The sequence below is a fragment of the Dama dama genome, chromosome 21 (genome assembly GCF_033118175.1).
Source record: "Dama dama isolate Ldn47 chromosome 21, ASM3311817v1, whole genome shotgun sequence".
In the NCBI taxonomy this organism is placed as follows: Eukaryota; Metazoa; Chordata; class Mammalia; order Artiodactyla; family Cervidae; genus Dama; species Dama dama.
The window spans coordinates 14457031-14478428 of NC_083701.1; positions in this window are offsets into that span (position 1 = coordinate 14457031).

The following is a 21398-nucleotide window of genomic DNA, read 5'->3' on the forward strand; positions in this document are numbered from 1 at the left end:
GTACCATACTGTCCTGGTTTTGACGGCTTCGTAGTGTATTTTGAAATTGAGAAGTCTGAGTCCTCCAAATTTGTTCTCTTTCTAAATTGTTCTGGCTATCCTGGGTCTCTATATTTCCATAAGAATGTTAGGATCAGCTCACCAATTTCTGCAAAGATGATGGGATTGTATTGAATCTGTAGATCAATTTGCTGTCATATGAATAATACTAAGTTTGTGATCTATCAATATATGATGCCTTTTCATTTATTTAAGTCTTCTTTAATGTCTATAAAAAGCTTTCTCTAGTTTAATACTGTTCATTTTTTCAAACTCTTCTTCCCTCTATGATTAACTGCTTTTGAACTTTACTCATTTAACCTGGGTCTGTTTCTGTACTCTAATTATACTCCACGACCTGTGTCTATTCTGCATTGATGCTGCACTATTTTACTTACCACAGCTTTGCAGGACACTTTGACATCAGATAAGGACAGGCTTTCTATACTTCTAATAATTTGTTTTTCTCAAAATCTCTTGTCCTCACTCATTCTCCCATATGAATGTCAAAATTATCTTAAGTTCTGAAAGAAAGAATTCTACAGCAATCTGAATTGGAGGTATGTTCCAGTTCATTTAAGGGACTGGACTCCTTTACAGCACTGAAAGTACCCTTACTTGTTCAACTTTTCTGTTATTTGTGTTTCAACAATGTGTTATATTTTTCTTTATGGGTTCTGTGAGGGTTAATTTTATGCATCACTTCTCACGCATACCTGATCAAGTGACATCTTAATGAGACTTTGGACTTGGAATCAATGTTGGAATGGCTTAAGACTTCTAGGGATGTTGAGATGAGGTGAGTGTATTTTAATAGCACATGAAAATAACATGAATTTGGGCAGGGGGTGCAAAAGATGGAATGTATAGACCAAACTGTTTCCACTCAAAATGTATATACTGAAGCCCTAACCACTAATGTGACTGTATTTGCAGATAGGGTCTGTAAGGAGGTTAGTGGTTAAATGAGGCCAAAGGGTGGGGCCTTAATCCAACAGGAAGTGTCCTTATAAGGAGAGGAAGAGACACCAGAACTGTCTGTCTTTGTGTGTGCACAGAGAAGAGGTTATGTGAGGATGTGACAGAGGAGCCTGGTGGGCTACAGTCCTGTCCATGGGGTTGCGGAAGAGCTGGACATGACTTAGCAACTAAACCACAACAACAATAGAAGGCGGCTGTGTACAAGCCAGTGAGAGAAGTCTGATCCAAACTAACCCTGACAACACCTTGATTTTGGACTTAAGTCTCTAGAACTGTGAAAAAATATAAATTTCTGCCGTTTAAGGCACACAGGGTGTGCTTTTCTGGTATGGTACCCTGCAGACTATTAGGGCTTACTAGGTGGCGCTAGTGGTAAAGAACCCACCTGCCAAGGCAGGAGACACAAGAGATGCTGGTTCAATTCCTGGGCTGGGAAGGTCCCCTGGCGCAGGGCATGGCAAGCTACTCCAGTATTCTTGCCTGGAGAATCCCAAGGACAGAGGAGCCTGGCGGGCTACAGTCCAAAGCGTTACAGAGTTGGACATGACTGAAGCGACTTGGCACATATGCACACAGATTTACTAATACAAGGTCCTACACATTTCTTAAAATTTTTTCCCAGATATTTTTTACTATAATATTATTCAAGGCAGTATCTGGAATACAGGTTCTGAGACTTTTCTGCACCTATTACTGTTCCTCGGTTCCTTTTCTTGAAGCCTGCTCTTATTGTCATCGCCTCACATGAGTTTATTTTGTAGCTTCTGTTATTTAGCTGCTGCGTTCAAAGGGACCTGACCCTGGTTTACCTTCATATTGGAGGACAAAGATTTCCAAATGCTATCCTTGAGGTCAGACACATACATTCATTTTAGAGACCAATCTGAGTTCTCCCCCAAATTAAATGGAAAAAAAAGTATTAGAAATGTTTGCTACATATTAGTCTCAAATCAAATTAAAAACAAAAAGTGGGGTTACAAATCAAAATTACAATAATACTAGCTTTTCAATTTCTTTTTTCTAAGCTGCTAATTTTACACTCATCTTTTAGTGTCATGTCTTTTTGTCTAGACAGTGTGTTGAAAAGCAGAGACGTTACTCTGACACCAAAGGTCAGTATAGCAAAGGTTCTGCTCTTCCCAAAGGTTGTGAGACCTGGACTGAAAGAAGGAAGAGTGCCAAATAATTGATGTCCTTGAACCATGGTGCTGGAGAAGACTCCTGAGAGTCCTATGGACAGCCAGGAGACCAAACTATTCAATCTTAAGGAAAATCAACCCTGAATATTCGTTGGAAGGACTGATGCTGAAGCTGAAGCTCCAGTATTTTGGTCACCTGATGCAAACAGCCAACTCATTAGAAAAGTCGCTGATGCTAGGAAAGATTGAGGGCAGGAGGAGAAGAGGGCATCAGAGGACATGATGGTTGCATGGCACCACCGACACAATGGACATGAGTTTAAGTAAACTCCGGGAGTTGGTAATGGACAGGGAGGCCTGGTGTGCTGCAGTCCATGGGGCTGCAGAGTGGGACATGATGAGGTGACTCAGCAACAATAACATAGCTGATTGACAATATTGTGATAATTACAGGTGTACAGAAAAGGGATTCAGCCATACATACATGTGTATCCATTCTCCCCCAAACTCCCCTCCCACCCAGGCTGCCACATATCATTGAGTGGAATTCCTTGTGCTATACAGTAGGTCCTTGCTGATTATCCATTTTAATTAGAGCAGTGTAGCACTAGCTTTTCTAATCATTCATTTATCTCCTTTTACCAGAGATCTTCATCTCCTCATAAGGCTTGGACTTACTGTCGAGGAGCTTTCATTCCAACCTGAAGGATTCCCTGCTCAGGAAGGTCAAGTGGTAGGGAATTCTCTCAGTTTTCATGAACTGGGAATGCCTGGAGTAACAGGCAAGTTTGGCCTTGGAGTTCAAAATGAAGCAGGGCAAAGGCTTATAGAGTTTTGCCAAGAGAATGCACTGGTAAACACCGTCTTCCAACAGCACAATAGACAGCTCTACACAGAGACATCACCAAATGGTCAATAACAAAATCAGGTTGATAATATTTTTTTTTCACCCAAAGATGGAGAAGCTCTATACAGTCAGCAAAACAAGACTGGGAGCTGACTGTGGCTCAGACCATGAAATCCTTATTGCCAAATTCAGACTTAAATTGAAAAAAGTAGGGAAAACCACTAGACCATTCAGGTATGACCTAAATCAAATCCCTTACAATTTTGCAGTGGAAGTGACAAATAGATTCAAGGGATTAGATCCAATAGACAGAGTACTTGAAGAACTACAGACAGAGGTTCATAACATTGTACAGGAGGCAGTGATCAAGACTATCCTCAAGAAAAAGAAATGCAAAAAGGCAAAATGTTTGTCTGAGGAGGTCTTACAAATAGCTGAGAAAAGAAGAGAAGCGAAAGGCAAAGGAGAAAAGGAAAGATATTCCCATTTGAATGCAGAGTTCCAAAGAACAGCAAGGAGAGATAAGAAAGCCTGCCTTAGTGATCAATGCAAAGAAATAAAGGAAAACAATAGAATGGGAAAGACTAGAGATCTCTTCAAGAAAATTAGAGATACCAAGGAACATTTCATGTGAAGATGGGGTCAATAAAGGACAGAAATGGTAAGGACCTAACAGAAGGAAAAGATATTAAGAAGAGGTGGCAAGAATACACAGAAAAATTATACTGAAAAGGTCTTAATGACCCAGACCACCATGATGGTGTGATCACTCACCTAGAGCCAGACATCCTGGAACACGAAATCAAGTGGGTCTTAGGAAGCATCACTATGAACAAAACTAGTAGAGGTGATAGAATTCCAGTTGAGCTATTTCAAACCCTAAAAGGTGATGCTGTGAAAGTGTTGCACTCAATATGCCAGCAATTTGGAAAAATCAGAGTGGCCACAGGACTGGGAAAAGGTCAGTTTTCCTTCCCATCCCAAAGAAAGGCAATGCCAAAAAATGTTCAAACTATGGCAGAAGTGCACTTATCTCACATGGCAGCAAAGCAAGGCTCAAAATTCTCCAAACCATGCTTCAACAGTACTTGAACTGAGAACTTCCAGATTTCAAGCTGGGTTTAGAAAAGGCAGAGGAACCAGAGATCAAATTTCCAACATCCATTGGATCATAGCAAAAGCAAGAGAATTCCAGAAAAACATCTACTTCCACTTTATTGACTATGCCAAGGCCTTTGAGTGTGTGGACCACAACAAACTGTGGAAAATTCTTCAAGAGGTGGGAATACCAAACCACCTGACCTGCCTCCTGATAAATCTGTATGCACATCAAGAAGAAACAGTTAGACCTGACATGAAACAACAGACTGGTTCCAAATTGGGAAAGGAGTATACCAAGGCTGCATATTGTTACCTTGCTTATCTAACTTATATGCAGAGTACATCTTGTGAAATGCAGGGCTGGATGAAGCACAAGCTGGAATCAAGATAGGTAGGAGAAATATCAATAACCTCAGATATGCAGATGATACCACTCTAATGGCAGAAATCAGAGGAACTAAAGAGCCTCTTGATGAAAGTGAAAGAGGAGAGTGAAAAAGCTGGCTTAAATCTCAACATTCATAAAACTAAGGTCATGGCAACTGGTCCCATCACTTCATGGCAAAGAGATGGGAAACAGTGGAAACAGTGAGAGACTTCATTTATGGGCCCCAAAAATCATTACAGATGGTGACTGCAGCCCTGAAATTAAAAGATGTTTGGTCCTTGGAAGAAAATCTATGACCAACATAGATAGCTAGTTAAAAAGCAGAATCATTACTTTGCCAACAATAGTTCATCTAGTCAAAGCTATGGTTTTTCCAATAGTCATGTATGGATGTGAGAGTTGGACCATAAAGAAAGCTGAGCATCAAAGAATTGATGCTTTTGAACTGTGGTGTTGGAGAAGACTCTTGAGAGTGCCTTGGGCTGCAAAGAGATCCAACCAGTCAATCCTAAATGAAAGCAGTACTGACTATTCATTGGAAGGACTGATGCTGAAACTGAAACTCCGATAATTTGGCCACCTGATGGGAAGAACTGATTCATTAGAAAAGACCTGATGCTGAGAAAGACTGAAGGCAGGAAGAGAAGGGGACAACATTGGATGAAATGGTTGGATATCATCACCAACTCGATGGACATGAGTCTGAGCAAGCTCCAGGAGTTGGTGATGAACAGGGAAACCTGGCATGCTGTAGTCCATGGAGCCGCAAAGAGTAGGACATGGCTGAGCGTCTGAACTGAACTGAAAAATTAATCATTCCTCATAAGCATAAAGATAGTCATTAGTCATATGCCAGAGATAGACACTATCCATTTTCATCTAAAATTACACAATGAAAAGTGAAAATGAATGTGTTAGTCGCCTAGTCGTTTCTGGCTCTTTGTGACCCCATGGACTGTAGCCTGCCAGGCTCATCTCCATGGAATACTCCAGGCAAGAATACTGCAGTAGGTTGTCATTTCCTTCTTCAAGGGAATCTTCCCCTCTCAAGAAGGACAGTAGAGGTGGATTATTTATCATCTGAGCCACCAGAGAAGCCCCAAAAGTAAACAGTAAATACCACTATTCTCAATTTCAAAAGCTTTTGTAGATTTTTAAATGGCTCCTTCAGAATTTCTCATTTTCCTTTATACTTCTACCCACTTTTTCATCTTCTCCTAATTGGTATCTGTTTGCCTTAAACATTAACTTTCAAGAGATGTGTTTCCATCTTTTTCCTATTCAACTTTGATTTCATTCTGTTTCTGTGTATTCCGGTTCCTGGCAAGATGGAGTAAGCACAATCCACTCTTCCTCTCTAAACTAAACGCAGCTGTAAAACCTGGACAGAATGTGTGAAACAGCTACTTGAGTACCCTGAGAAATAAATAGTAATGGGAAGATTGGCAAAGAAAATTTGAAGTAACACCAAGCCAAAAATTACCACGTGGCAATTTATTCATTCTTTTTTCCTCCAGTATCACCCAGCCTGAATATAGTGCAGCCTGAAACCCAGAAATTAGAATCAGCATGAATAGAGAACTCCAGAAGAAGCCCTTAGATCTGCCTCAAGGAGTGAAAAGAAAAGTCTTAACACTGAAATAAGAGAGTGTGCAATTTTTCCTCATTATTATTATTTTTTTCTAGGTTTTCTCATTCCCCAGACCCCAAGCAATGCCATGGTAGCATCAGCATCTTTGGGAGCCCATTGAGTGGGCAGAGTTTTGGGGGTCCTTCTCTGATGGGTAGAACTGTAATTCCAAGAAGGTGGGGTGACTTCCCTTGAGTTTCACTCTCTCTGCCCTATCAGCAGTTGGCCCTGGATGTGGATATAGGCATGAATATGTGCAGCAGGGCAGGATTAATGAAAAGCTTCAGTTTTCTAGCTAAGGGAGCAAAAGGGGGACACCCAGGAAACCAGAATCCATAGATAGCAGAGGAAGGAAACCAAAATGTGACCCCATAAAGTTACTCATGAACTCATAAGTGTCATCCCAGTCTGTCCATGCCTGGATGTGATCTAAATCAGCATTTAAAGAATTTAAGAAGGGAATAGACAGGCAGGCCACTGCTTAAGTGGCAGGCTGACCCCTGGGGGGTGCACATGTAACAGAGCTCATTGGAACTGCAAAGTCTAAAATCTGAGCTGAGTCTGAAAACTACAGCCCACAAAAGGGAGATTGGAACATGTAGTCTGAAGCTAACCAGGTCACTTGCCTGATAAAACAAGAATATCTATGTTTTCACAGGATTTAAGTGAGGTCGACAGTCTCCCAATGTAACATATGAAATGTGCAGGATATTGTACAATTCAAGATTACTCAGCATATGAAGACCCAGGAAATCCTCAATCAACTAAGAAAAGACCATCAACAGGCAGCAACCTCAAGATGACACAGGGTTATGAGCTGTGCCCCCAAAACTCATGCACTGAAGTCCCAACCACCAGTACCTCCAGATGTGACTCCATTTGGGGATATATAGCCCTCCAGGCTCCTCTGTCCATGGGATTTCCCAGGAAAGAATACTGGAGTAGGTTGCCATGCCCTTCTCCAGGGGTTCTTCCCGACCCAGGGGTAGAACCCAGGTCTCCTGCATTACAGGCAGATTTTTTACCATCTGAGCTACTTGGGAAGCCCTGTTTGGAGACTGAGTCTTCAAAAAGGAGATTAAGTTAAAATAAGGCCATTGGGGTTGGCTCTAATTCAATCTACTTGGTGTCCTTAAAAGGAAGAGAAAATTCAGACACACAGAGAGACACAAGGGATGCCTATGTACAGAGAAAGACCATGTGAGACACAGTAAGAAAGCAGCTGTCTGCAAGCCAAGGAGACACCGAACCTGCTAGCTAGTGCCTTAACCTTAGACTTTCAGCAACCAGAACTGTGAGAAAATTAATCTCTGTTGTTTAAACCACCCAGTCTATGCTATTTTGTTAGGATAAACTAAGCAAAGCAACACACACTGATTGTAATTTTCTGGCTGAAGACTGTAAAAAAAAGAAACAGCTATTTTAAAAATGTCACAACAAACAATAGCAAATATTCTAGAAATGACTTGAAACATAGGAAATCTCAGCAAAGGAATAAAAAGGAATGGAATAGACATTTTAGAAATATAAAGTACAATAAACAAATATATATATATATGTACTCACTAGATGGACACTGAGATGACAGGGAAAATAAATCAGTGAACCTAAAAATAGGTCAACAGAACTCATCCAGTCTAAACAACAAAAAGAAAAGTGATTGAACAAAAGTTAACAGAGTCACAGGAACCTGGAAGGCAAAAGTTAAAAAAAGAAAAAATTAAAAATCCTAAAATTAAGGTCACTTGAGTCCCAAAAATAGAAGAGAAGGAGAACGGTGCTAAAAAAAAATTGGGGGAAATAATGGTCTAAAAATCCCCAAGTTTAACAAAAGACTTAAACCTACAGATTCAAGAAACTAAGCAAATCTCTTACAGGAGAAACTCAAAGAAACCCACACAGAGGCACATCATAATCAAACTTTTAAAAACAAACAAAAAATCTTTAATGCAGCCAGAGAGAAATAATGCCTAATGCCTTACCTACAGGAGAACAATTCAAATGACAGATTTCTCATCAGAAACCACAGAACATAGAACAGGAGTTCTTAGAAATGATACAAAAAACATGACTCATTAAAGTATTATAAGCTGAACTTCATTAAAATTGAAAACTTTTGCTCTGCAAAAGACATTATTCAGTGATTGAAGAGAGAAGCTACAAACTAGAAGAAAGTATTTTCAAATTAGATATCTGACAAGAGGTATATAGATATAAAGAACTCTCTAAAAAAATCAACAATAAATAAAAACACAATTTAAAAAACTGGACAAAAGAGCAGATACTTCCTTAAAGATACAGGTGTGGCAAATACGCATATGAAGATGTTCAACATAGCCAATAGAGAAATGCAAATTTAAAGTATAAAATGCCACTCCAAACCTATTAGAATAACTAAAATAATTTTTAAAAAAATACTGATAATACTAAGTGCTTGTGAGTATGTGGAGCAACTGAAACTCTTGCATATTGCTGGAAGGACGGAAAAAGGTACATACACTCTGGAAAACAGTTTGGCAGTTTCTCATAAAGTTAAGCATATATGTATCATCTGACTCAGTAGGTCCACTCCTGGGTATTTCCCCTTGAGAAATAATAACTTGTGTTTACAGAAAAATTATACCTGAATACTAATTCTCAATTGCCCAAAACTGGAAACAACCCAAGTGCCTTTCAACTGGCAGTTGGATAAACAAATTATAGCATATTGACACAATGAAATACTACATAAAATTAAAAAGAAACAAAGTATTGATACAAGCAACAACATGGATAGATCTCAAAAACAAACAAAAACAAAAGATGCCATTTATATAACAATCTCGAAGTGACAAAATTAACAGTGATAAAGAATAAAATAGATCAGTGGTTATCAGGGTTAGGGAGGGGTTGTTGTTTCAAAGGGATATCACAAAGCAATTTTGGGGGCACTGTAACCATTCTGTATCCTGATTGTGGAAGTGGTTACATAAACCATGCATAAATATTCTTTTGTTTTATTTGGTTATTCATTTAGTAACATCACTTTTCCAAAATTTATATTGCAAGTTATCAGTTACATTGTTGGAAAAAATGAGCCTTTGACAACTAGCCTAGAAATCTAAATACAGCTTATCTCAATAGTTTTCAACTCAGTCACTCAGTCATGTATGACTCTTTGCAGCTGGACTGCAGCATGCCAGGCGTCCTTGTATCACCAACTCCCGGAGTTTACTCAAACTTATGTCCGTTGAGTTGGTGATGCCACCCAACCATCTCATCCTCTGTCATTCCTTTCTCCCCCTGCATTCAATCTTCAACCCAGCATTAGGGTCTTTTCCAATGAGTCAGCTCTTTGCATCAGGTGGCCAAAGTATTGGAGTTTCAGCTTCATCATCAGTCCTTCCAACGAATATCCAGGACTGATTTCCTTTAGGATGGTCTGGTTGGATCTCCTTGCTGTCCAAGGGACTATCAAGAGTCTTCTCCAATACTGCAGTTCAAAAGCATCAATTCTTCAGTGCTCAGCTTTCTTTATAGTCCAACTCTCACATTCACACATGACTACTGGAAAAACCATAGCTTTGACTAGACAGACCTTTATTGGCAAAATAATGTCTCTGCTTTTTAATATGCTGTCTAAGTTGATCATAACTTTTCTTCTAAGAAGCAAGCATCTTTTAATTTCATGGCTGCAGTCACCATCTGCAGTGATTTTGTAGCCCAAAATAATAAAATTTGTCACTGTTTCCACTGTTTCCCAATCTCTTTGCCATGAGATAGGACCAGATGCCATGATCTGAGTTTTCTAAATGCGGAGTTTTAAGCCAACTTTTTCACTTTCCTCTTTCATCAGGAGGCTCTTTAGTTCATCGTTTTTTGCCATAAGGGTGGTGTGATCTGCATATCTGAGATTATTGGTATTTCTCCTGGCAATCTTGATTCCAGCTTGTGCTTCATCCAGCTCAGCGTTTCTGATGAAATACTCTGCATATAAGTTAAATAAGCAGGATGACAATATACAGCCTTGACATACTTGTTTCCCTATTTGGAACCAATCTGTTTATTCATGTCCAGGTCTAATTGTTGCTTCCTCACCTGCATACAGACTTCTCAGGAGGCAGCTCAGGTGGTCTGGTATTCCCATCTCTTGAGAAATTTTCCACAGTTTGTTGTGATCCACACAGTCAAAGGTTTAGGCATAGTCAATAAAGCAGAAGTAAATGCTTTTCTAGAACTCTCTTGCCTTTTCGATGATCCAGCGGATGTTGGCAATTTGATCTCTGGTTCCTCTGCCTTTTCTAAATTCAGCTTGAACATCTGGAAATTCTCAGTTCATGTACTGTTGAAGCAGTACATGAATTCTCCAGGAGTACTTGGAGAATTTTGAGCATTAGTTTACTAGCATGTGAGATGAGTGCAATTGTGCAGTAGTTTAAGCATTCTTTGGCATTGCCTTTCTTTGGGAGTGGAATGAAAACTGACCTTTTCCAGTCCTGTAGCCACTGCTGAGTTTTCCAAATTTGCTGGCATACTGAGTGCAGCACATTCACAGCATCATCTTGTAGGATCTGAGATAGCTCAACTGGAATTCCATCACCTCCACTAGCTTTGTTTGTAGTGATGCTTCCTAAGGACCACTTGACTTTGCATTACAGGATGTCTGGCTCTAGTTGAGTGATCACACCATTGTGGTTATCTGGGTCATGAAGATCTTTTTTGTACAGTTCTTCTGTGTATTCTTGCCACCTCTTCTTAATACCTTCTCCTTCTGTTAGGTCCATACCATTTCTGTCCTTTATTGTGCCCATCTTTGCATGAAATGTTCCCTTGGAATCTTTAATTTTCTTGAAGAGATTGCTAGTCTTTCCCATTCTATTGTTTTCCTCTATTTCTTTACATTGATCACTGACAAAGGCTTTCTTATCTCTCCTTGCTCTTCTTTGGAACTCTGCATTCAAATGGGTATATCTTTCCTTTTCTCCTTTGCCTTTCACTTCTTTTCTATTCTCAGCTATTTGTAAAGCCTCCTCAGACAACCATTTGGTCTTTTTGCATTTCTTTTCCTTGGAAATGGTCTTGATCCCTGCCTTTTGTACAATGTCAAGAACCTCTGTTCATAGTTCTTCAGGCACTCTGTCTATCAGATTTAATCCCTTGAATCTATTTGTCACTTCCACTGTATTTGTCACAAGGGATTTGATTTAGGTCATACCTGAATGGTCTAGTGGTTTTCCCTACTTTCTTCAATTTAAGTCTGAATTTGGCAATAAGGAGTTCATGGTCTGAGCCACAGTCAGCTCCCAGTCTTGTTTTTGATGACTGTATAGAGCTTCTCCATCTTTGGCTGAAAAGAATATAACCAATCTGATCTTGTTATTGACCATTTGATGATGTCCATGTGTAGAGTCTTCTCTTGTGTTGTTGGAAGAGGGTGTTTGCTATCGCCAGTACGTTCTCTTGGCAAAACTCTATTAGCCTTTGCCCTGCTTTATTCTGTACTCCAAGGCCAAATTTGCTTGTCACTCCAGGTATTTCTTGACTTCCTACTTTTGCATTCCAGTTCCCTACACTGAAAAGGACATCTTTTTTTTTTTTTTTTTTTTTTGGTGTCAGTTCTAGAAGGTCTTGTAGGTCTTCATTAGAACTATTCAACTTCAATTTCTTCAGCATTACTGGTAGGGGCATCAACTTGGACTACTGTGATAGTGAATGGTTTGCCTTGGAAATAAACAGAGATCATTCTGTCTTTTTTGAGATTTCATCCAAGTACTGCATTTTGGACTCTTTTGTTGACTATGATGGCTACTCCATTTCTTCTAAGAGATTCTTGCCCACAGTAGTAGATATGATGGTCATCTGAATTAAACTCACCCATTCCAGTCCATTTTAGTTCGCTGATTCCTAAAATGTCAATGTTCACTCTTGCCATCTCCTATTTGACCACCTCCAATTTGCCTTGATTCATGGACCTAACCATTCCATGTTCTTATGCAATATTGCTCTTTACAGCATCGGACTTTACTTCCATCACCAGTCACATTCACAACTAGGTGTTGTTTTTGCTTTGGCTCCATCGCTTCATTCTTTCTGGAGTTATTTCTGCACTGATCTCCAGTAGCATATTGGGCACGTACTGACCTGGGGAGTTAATCTTTCAGTGTCCTATCTTTTTACCTTTTCATACTGTTCATGGGGTCCTCAAGGCAAGAATACTGAAGTGGTTTGTCATTCCCTTCTCCAGTGGACCACGTTTTGTCAGAACTTTCCACCATGACCTGCCCATCTTGGGTGGCCCCACACGGCATGGCTTAGTTTCATTGAGTTAGACAAGGCTGAGGTCCGTGTGATCAGATTGGTTAGTTTTCTGTGATTGTGGTTTTCAGTTTGTCTGCCCTCTGATGGAGAAGGATAAGAGGCTTATGGAAGCTTCCTGATGGGAGAGACTGACTGAGGGGGAACTTGGGTCTTGTTCTGATGAGTGGGGCCACATTCAGTATGTGGCTCAGCTGATAAAGAATGGGTCTGCAATTTGGGCAACCTGGGATCGATCCCTGGGTTGGGAAGATCCCCTGCAGAAGGGAAGCGCTCTCCACTCCAGGATTCTGGCCTGGAGAATTCCATGGACTTACAGTTCATGGGGTCACAAAGACTGGGACTGAGAGACTTTCACTTTCACTACACTTTCTGATGGGCGGGGCCATGCTCAGCAAATCTTTAATCCAATTTTCTGTTGATGGGTGGGGCTGTGTTCCCTCCCTGATATTTACCTGGGGCCAAACATTGCCAACAAAGGTCCATCTAGTCAAGGCTATGGTTTTTCCAGTGGTCATGTATGGATGTGAGAGTTGGACTGTGAAGAAAGCTGAGCGCTGAAAAATTGTTGCTTTTGAACTGTGTTGGAGAAAACTCTTAAGCGTCCCTTGGACTGTAAGGAGATCCAACCAGTCCATCCTAAAGGAGATCAGTCCTGGGTGTTCATTGGAAGGACTGATGCTGAAGCTGAAACTCTAATACTTTGGCCACCTCATGCAAAGAGTTGACTCATTGGAAAAGACCCTGATGCTGGGAGGGATTGGGGGCAGGAGGAGAAGAGGACCCAGAGGATGAGATGGCTGGATGGCATCACCACCTCGATGGACATGAGTTTGAGTAAACTCCAGGAGTTGATGATGGACATGGAGGCCTGGCGTGCTGCGATTCATGGGGTCGCAAAGAGTCGTACACGACTGAGTGACTGAACTGAACTGAACTGAAACGATGGTGGTCAATAGTTTTAGGGGAAAACATATTTTGTGTTTCCATTTTGCATTACTGGACAATGAAAGATAACTCCAACTCAGAAGACAAAGAAGAAGATGAGGGACGAGAGCCAAGCTAAGACTAAGATGTAGGTAGGTAAAGAGTCAGGCGGAAGAGCAGATCCAAACAAGGTGAGTGGGTATGGGTTCTCCAGGAAGAAAGCAGAGACTGCCTAAGAGGGATACCACCAGACCTGAAGGGAGTTTGAGCTTTCAGTTCAGGGCTTATTTATCTGAAAGAGGTCGAGGAGACTGTTCCAAAAGGAAAGAGATTGATCTTTTCAATCACAAAAGTTTAGTTGGACAACTCTACCCCAGCTGTTTCAGCCAGTTCAGGCTGTTACCACAGGATACCATAGACTGGGTGGCTTCTAAACAGCTGAAACACATCTCTCACAGTTCTAAAGGCTGGGAAGTCCATGCTATGGCTCCAGAAGATCCAGTATCTGCTGAAAGCCTGGTTCCTGATGCTCAGAAGACACCTCACTGCATCCTCCCCTGGTGGAAGGGATGAGGGAGCTTTTTGGGGTCTGTTTATAACAGACTAATCCATTCATGAGGGCCCTGCCATCATGACCTAATCACTTCCCAAAGGCCCCACCTCCTAAAACCATCACCAGGCCCATTAGGATTTCAACATATGAATCTGGGGGGGCACAAGCATCAGTAGTTATGGTAAATTCTAGAAACACTTTTAAAATCACAAATATATAAATATATTTATGCATATATACATATATATTATGTGCAGTTAGATTTCAACAAGGGTTTGAGGGGCCACAGGCATCAACTATATGGTGAATGTTAGAAAAAAATTCTTTTTTTTTAACTGCAGATATATAAATATATATATGCCTATATACATACACACACATACGTATGCATTGTTGTTGTTCAGTCGCTAAGTCCTATCTGACTCTTTGCAACCCTGTGGACTACAGCATGCCAAGCTTCCTGTCCTTCACTATAATATATGCAATATGTGTATATATGGGCTTCCCTGGTGGCTCAGATGGTAAAGAATCTGCCTGCAATATGAGAGACCTGGGTCCAATCCCTGGGTTCGGAAGATCACCTGGAGAAAACAATAGGCACCCAGTCTAGTATTCTTGCCTAGAGAATTCCATGGACAAAGGAGACTGGCAGGCTACAGTCCCTGGGGTTGCAAAGAGGTGAACACGACTGAGCAACTTTCACTTTCATGTAAATATATACACACACACACACACACATATATATATAAAATATACAGTTAGGATTTCAACCTATGACTTTTGCAGGTACACACACACATCAGTAGTTGAGGTAAATTCTAGGAACAACATGTTTTTTTTTTAACCACAAACATATAAACATAGATATGCACATACACATATACACACATATGCACACAAATATAGGTAATATACACAGTACGTGCCAGGTGGGTGAGGACCACACGATCTGGAGCAGAAGGGCTGGATCCGCAGAAGCACCTACCTACCCTGGGATCTGAGGGGAGACCCGTCCTGCTGGGACTGTTTCAAAGTGTTTAGCAAGTTGAGAGTGATGCTTGGGAAGAAGCTACTAATTTTCCAAGCAAGAAGGTCCTTGGGAAGTGCTCCAGAGGCCTTGGTCCAGTCCACAGTCTGGCGGGTCTTTGAGGGCCCGAGTGGAAAACCAGACAGTAAAGAACAATTTGTGACAGGGACTATTGTCATAGTCCACATCACGGAGGGAATAACCTGTGGCCAGGGGCCAGAGGACACAGCAAAACCCGAGCAGAAATGATATAGATCCCGTGTAGACTGTCAATTTCTTGGGAACATCTGAAGGGCATGACTGAAAGTTGGCCCTGGGGCTGGACCAGACAATGAGGCTCCTTTCCCTCCTCTGGCCTTGAAATATACACCCACAGGCCCTTCCCACAGTGGGAGCCATTTTCAAGGAGGCAGTTTTGAGAGCGTGTGGTGATGTTGAGACCCTTTGAATTGTTAAAACCTCTCTATAAAGTTAAGATTTTGAAGACCAGGGGTGGAGATCTTCTCACAAGGATGAGAAAGTAGCATGTGATCATAGTTTGTATGAATAAAAATATTTGTAGTTGAAATATGTTGTTGTTATTGTTCAGTTGCTAAGCTGTGTCTGAATCTTTTGCAGCCCTATGGACTGTAGCCTGACAGGCTCATCTGTCCATGGGATTTCTCAGGGAAGAACACAGTGGGTTGCTATTTTCTCCTCCAGGGAATCTTCCCCACTCAGGGATCGAACCCACATCTCCTGCAGTGCAGGGGAATTCTTTACTATGGAGCCACCACGGAAGCCCATAAAAGAAACACATAAATATAATTAAAATTATAATAGAAGTTGACATTCATTACAAGTCTGTCATGTATTTAAAATACGTAAGTTCACTAGCACTCTTCCATTCAAACAGCGGAGTCTAAATTCCTTCATCTTGAATATGGGCTGGACTTAGTGACTTGTTTTCAACAAATAAATGTGGTGTATCCGTATCAGTTCAGTTCAGTTGCTCAGTCGTGTCTGACTCTTTGCACCCCATAGACTACATCATGCCAGGCTTCCCTGTCTATCACCAACTCCCAGAGCTTGCTCAAACTCATGTCCATCAAGTTGGTGATGCCATCCAACCATCTCATCCTCTGTTCTCCCCTTCTCCTCCTGCCTTCAATCTTTCCCAGCATCAGGGTCTTTTCCAATGAGTCAGTTTTCTTTGCATCAGGTGGCCAAAGTATTGGAGCTTCAGTTTCAGCATCAGTCCTTCCAAAGAATATTCAGGACTGATTTCCTTTATGATTGACTGGTTTGATCTCCTTGCAGTTAGAGTCTTCGCCAACAGTACAATTCAAAAACATCAATTCTTCGGTGCTCAGCTTTATTTATAGTGCAACTCTCACATCTGTACATGACTACTGGAAAAATGTGGTGTAGGTGATGCTATTTCAGAGGTTAGATCATAAAAACTATATACCCTATGGCCCTCCACCCCTATTGTTCTGATTGGGGGATGACAGCCGCCATACCAATAGGCTTTTCAAGCAGCCCTGTGAAGATGCCCACATGGAGAGGGAGTGATCAGTAGCCAGCACTTAGGTAAGAGGCCCATGTAAGATAATCATCTTTGAAGTGGCTTCTCCTGCCATAGCCAAGCAGCTATGACAGCAGCTCCAGGCAGCATCATATTGCAACCTCATGAGAAACCCCAAGCCAGAAAAGCCCAGCCAAGCTGTCCCTGCATTCCTAAGAAATGGAAACGGTGAAGGATAATAATTATTGCTGCTCTAAGCCATGAAGTTACACCGCATTAGATAGTTAATACAAAGCCTATACGCATCAGGCTTCATATACATTATCTTATTTAATTCTCACAAAGTAGAACGTCTCATTTTACAGATGAGGAACCTGCTGCCACGAATTATTGAAGAACTTATCACACGGTCATGGGAGCTGGTTGACAGCCCAGCTGGGGTTGACACTCAGGACAGGTTATAATGTAGGTCATAAGACTGGGTGTCAGGACCTGAGAACGCAGTCATGGAAACCGGTGAGTGGCATGTTAATCAGAAGGTGAGGCTCTTGAACAGAAGGGGAAATATCATCAAATTCACTTGGAAGAATGGAAGGAGCTAAAGTAGCAACTTCAGTAGAAAGTCTGAAGTTCAGGTCAAACTTCAGGGGAAGCCATGAGAACTTTGGCAAAGAGAAAAGCAAAATGAGGTGAGGAAAAGGCAGAAATAAGGTGAGGAAAATGGCCGAATCTTTATATCAGCAAATAAGAGGGTACCCGGGACACAGTAGGAATCCGTCAAAGTGGAGTAAGAGTCTCTATCAAAATGACACTGCTCCTTTTTCTGTTACAGTTGCCCTGGCAATAGGGTTCCCCACCTTACTGTAATGATATTTAAATGAGAAAAGTGCATGCAAATGAAGTAACTGGTGAATCTATGGGTGCTGACATGTGTCTAGTTAACTTCACCTTATCAGGATAGCTGAGTAAAATGTGGGAGGGGTTTTGTCCCAGAAAAAGGATAATATATAGGGTCTGGAGCTGCCAAGAAGATCTTTCAGATACCATTGATCTCTTTCTTTCCCTCATAACCCTGGATGGAGTCCATGTTAAGTCATAAAGCTTGCAATTTTCCATCCTTGGTCCATTCTGATTTTAATCTAAAGGAAACCCTTTAAATCAGGACTCCAACCTGACCAGCTGCTTACCCCCTGGTCGGTGTAAGGGATTAGAATACTGTAGGTTCTCTGTTGTTTTGACAGCTCGGTCAGCTTTGACCATTTCTGAGTGTTGGGCTGTCCATGAAGAGTACATTTGTTTCCTAAGGCTGCCACGACAAAGCACCACACACTGGGTATCTTACAACAACAGAAATATATCATCTCCTAGTTCTGGAGTCTAGAGTCTGAAATCAAGATGGTGGGAGGGCCATGCTGTCTCTGAAGTCTTGTGTAGGGGGGATCCTTCCTTGACTCTTGGAAGCTTCTGGTGGTTTTCTGGCAACTTTGGGTGGTTCATGACTGCCTGCTGTAGCAATTCAACCCCTGCCTCCATTGCCACATGGCCATCTTCTCTGTATTTGTCTGTGTGTCTTCTTACAAGGACACCTGTCATATTGGAGTAGAGCCCTCTTGGCACCTGCAACCTCACATCAAAAATCAGAGGGTTGGGTGATTCCTGTCCCCAGATGGTGACTGATGGGAGCTGTCACAGCTCAGTGACCACAGGGCTCACACATCACCGTGCTCAGGCCTCAGTGGAAAAGCCCTGGCTCAGATACCCCATCAGTCTCTCGGGGTTTGCAGCAGTGACCAGTTTTGCTGTTAAATTGGCATACTGTCCCAGAGATAAAGTAGAAAGCGGGAAAAAAAAAAAATACGTCTAAAGGAAAAATAAAACCCACCCCAAAGTATTATTTTGCTAACAGCCTCAACTTTGCAATAAATAAAGACTGCAAATGGGAAGAAAATGCACAAAATGAAAATAAGCTGAGTGAATAATGGCATACGCTCTGTACAGTATATAAATATTCATGTTAGATTACCTTTTACTCCAACTCCATGGTTCTCCTGTGTACACTTAGGGCTGAGTGGTTTCAGGAGGCCTTAGTTACCGACACAAACGCCTCTGACTTTCAGGAGAGCATTGAGGAGTAACTAAGAATGATTAGCACAAAGCTGAGTAATGTTGAATCCCAGTGTAAGCACCCCCAGAGCTCAAGTACCCTCTCCGCATTTGGCAAGGGAACAGTAATCCATCTCTTGGTCCTTCTCAGTCAACGGAAACTGAGCTGAGGGAGAAAATGAGGAGAAAATCCTTAATCTTAGCAACAGCAGGATCTGGTATTTTAGCTGTGGAGCTTAAAGGGAAAAAAAGAGAAAAAAACTAAATCAAAACAAAAAGCCTTGTTGAAAAGTTCAAATCTAGGTAACTGGTTGCTGAAAGAGTCTTTTGTGTGAGCAGGGAGATGGGCTGTGTGGGCAAGAAGGAAAGCAGATCAGCCAAGGAGGTGCCCTTCTTTCCTGCCTGAGGGGGGGTCCCCTTCCTGTGGGGAGAACGCGGCTGCTGCATTGCTAAGGGCTGGTACAGACTGTCACAGCGCTGATGGGCAGGCCTGCAGAGGGAGGCCAGTGTGCCCAGAGGCTCGGCTGGCTCAGGGGCCAACATTCTTTCCAGTCGTTCAGCTCTGGCCTCCCAGTGACCTTGAGGTTAAACTACAGTCAATTCCAAAGGCCTTGATAACATTCGTCTTTCTGTGTAGCCATGAGCTGCTTCCCACCAAAGACAACATTCTGAAATGTGAGCTGCTGGAATTTTCTTACAAGGACACAAAGAAATCTGTTGGAATCTTATTCTCTTAAGTTATCCCAGCTTGTCGCTACCTGGGAAAGGTATGGTGTGGGTAGGTTGTGTGTGAGTCTTTTTATACCATGTTAGCTAATAGCCCGTAAGCAAAAATGGACCCTATATAAACTAGTTTGTATATAAGAACAGTTTGACTTTAAAGTGTTAAATCTGAAGGGAGAGTTAGGGAGTTTGGGATGGACATGTACATACATACCACTACACAGCAGAGGGAATGCTGATCAATGTTATGTGGCAAGCTGGATGGGAGGGGAGTTTGGGGGAGAATGGATACATGTGTATGCTTAGCTGAGTGCCTTTTCTGTCCACCTGAAACTATCACGGTGTTGTCAATCAGCTATACTCCAATATAAAATAAAGGTGGTTTTTTTTTTAACATGTTAAATCTGGCTTTTTCCTGTGCCTTATGGATATAAATTCATTATGCCGGCCCTTCCTTCAAATAAGGGGCTATAGTTCTAGGAGTTAAAACTTTTAAAATGTAGTTCTGTGTGTTTACTCCAATTAATTCAGTAAGCACTTCCTGAACACATATTATGGAGCAGATGTTATACTCAGAGCTAGGAATGCCAACACAGCCAGGGTGGAGAAGAACAGAGACTCTGCAGTCAGACTGGATTCAAATTCTGGCTCTGCCATTTGAAACTTTGAGAACTACAGGTTAAAAAGTTGAAACTTTTGGTGCCTCAGTTTCTTCATCTGTAAAGTGGGGCTAACAATGCTTCATAAGGCAGCTATGAGGATTTATTAAGATGTAAGTAGGATGAATTAAAAAAAACAATATCTGGAATCCAGGAATTTTTTGCAAGTGTTTGCTGGTATTAAATCTTGGATGCCACCTGCAGAAGAGACACAGCCTAACTGGGAGCACCTTGGCAAGTGGAGGCCTCATTTCCTCCCCTCCAATAACCCAAAAAACTCTTTATTCTTTGAAGAACCATTATTAAAGTGACTAGTAGTTTAAATCACATGGTCTTCAAAATAGCATGTTCACATGCTACTAAAAATGTCAGAGAAAAGCTGATAGGGACAGGCTGCAAGAAGTATCTGAACATTCCTCAGGAAAGGAGAAACAAAACTTAATTTTCCTTTTATATCAAAGACTCATCATTCCCTAACCCTCCATTACTTATGACAGGCCCTACTTCATGGGCTCAGCCCGAAATCACTGACAACTCTTTCACTTTTGACCTAGAACAGAGAAATGTTAATAATCTTAGCTAACTTTCTTTGAAAACTTGGTGCCAAGAACTGTGTTAGCCCTTAATGCCATTTCATCATTTGATCAGCTTAGCCAGACCATGAACATGTTCCTGCCGGATGTTTGTGCCATACAGCCATCCCCACCCTCCTCCACTTTGTGCCCTGCCCTGGGAGGCTGGTCTGACAGATTATGCTACCTCCTCTCATGCCCTCCAGTTTCTAGTTGGGTTGCAACAACAGGGAGCCTCAGAAGAGCAGGAATTTGGAGACAGGAGGGAAAGTCAGTTTGCCTCCTGCCTTCCATAAAGTCATTTCTGGTGGACTAAGGTCATGACTTTTCTCAGAGACCTTTTTCAACAACCTCCTCCCCATTTTGGTTCCTGTTCCTTCTTTCTCCCAACTTTCCTACTGGCTTAGGAGTGGCCGCAGCTCTGTACTATTAACCTGGGTTCCCTTATGAGCCAGGGTGGTTTCTAAAACCTTTCACACACCTGTAATTTCTCCTTTTGTGAACAAGGCCTGTTTGAATGATGCTCACCTGAATACAGCAGCACCTATTTCCTGTTGGGATCCTGATGCATAGCTATTATTATACTCATTTTACAGAATGGTCTAGAGGGGTAAAGCAACTCATCCAAGGCCTCACAGCTAGTCAGTGGCAGAACTGGATTTCATAACCAAACCTGTCTAAATCCAGAGCCCACATTCCTAACTGCTGCACTGTAGCAGGGACAAACAGTTCTGGACAAGGCAGGTAAGCTGGGAAGCCTGGGAGATGCAGCATGGAGCAACTCCTGATGGAAACACATAGCAGGTGGAATTACACAGTACAGGCAGTTTGCTTATCAGTCAACCTCTTTATCATGCAGGGAGCTAAGGCATGTGAATTTGGGGTGAAAGATGAACATCCTCCTTGGG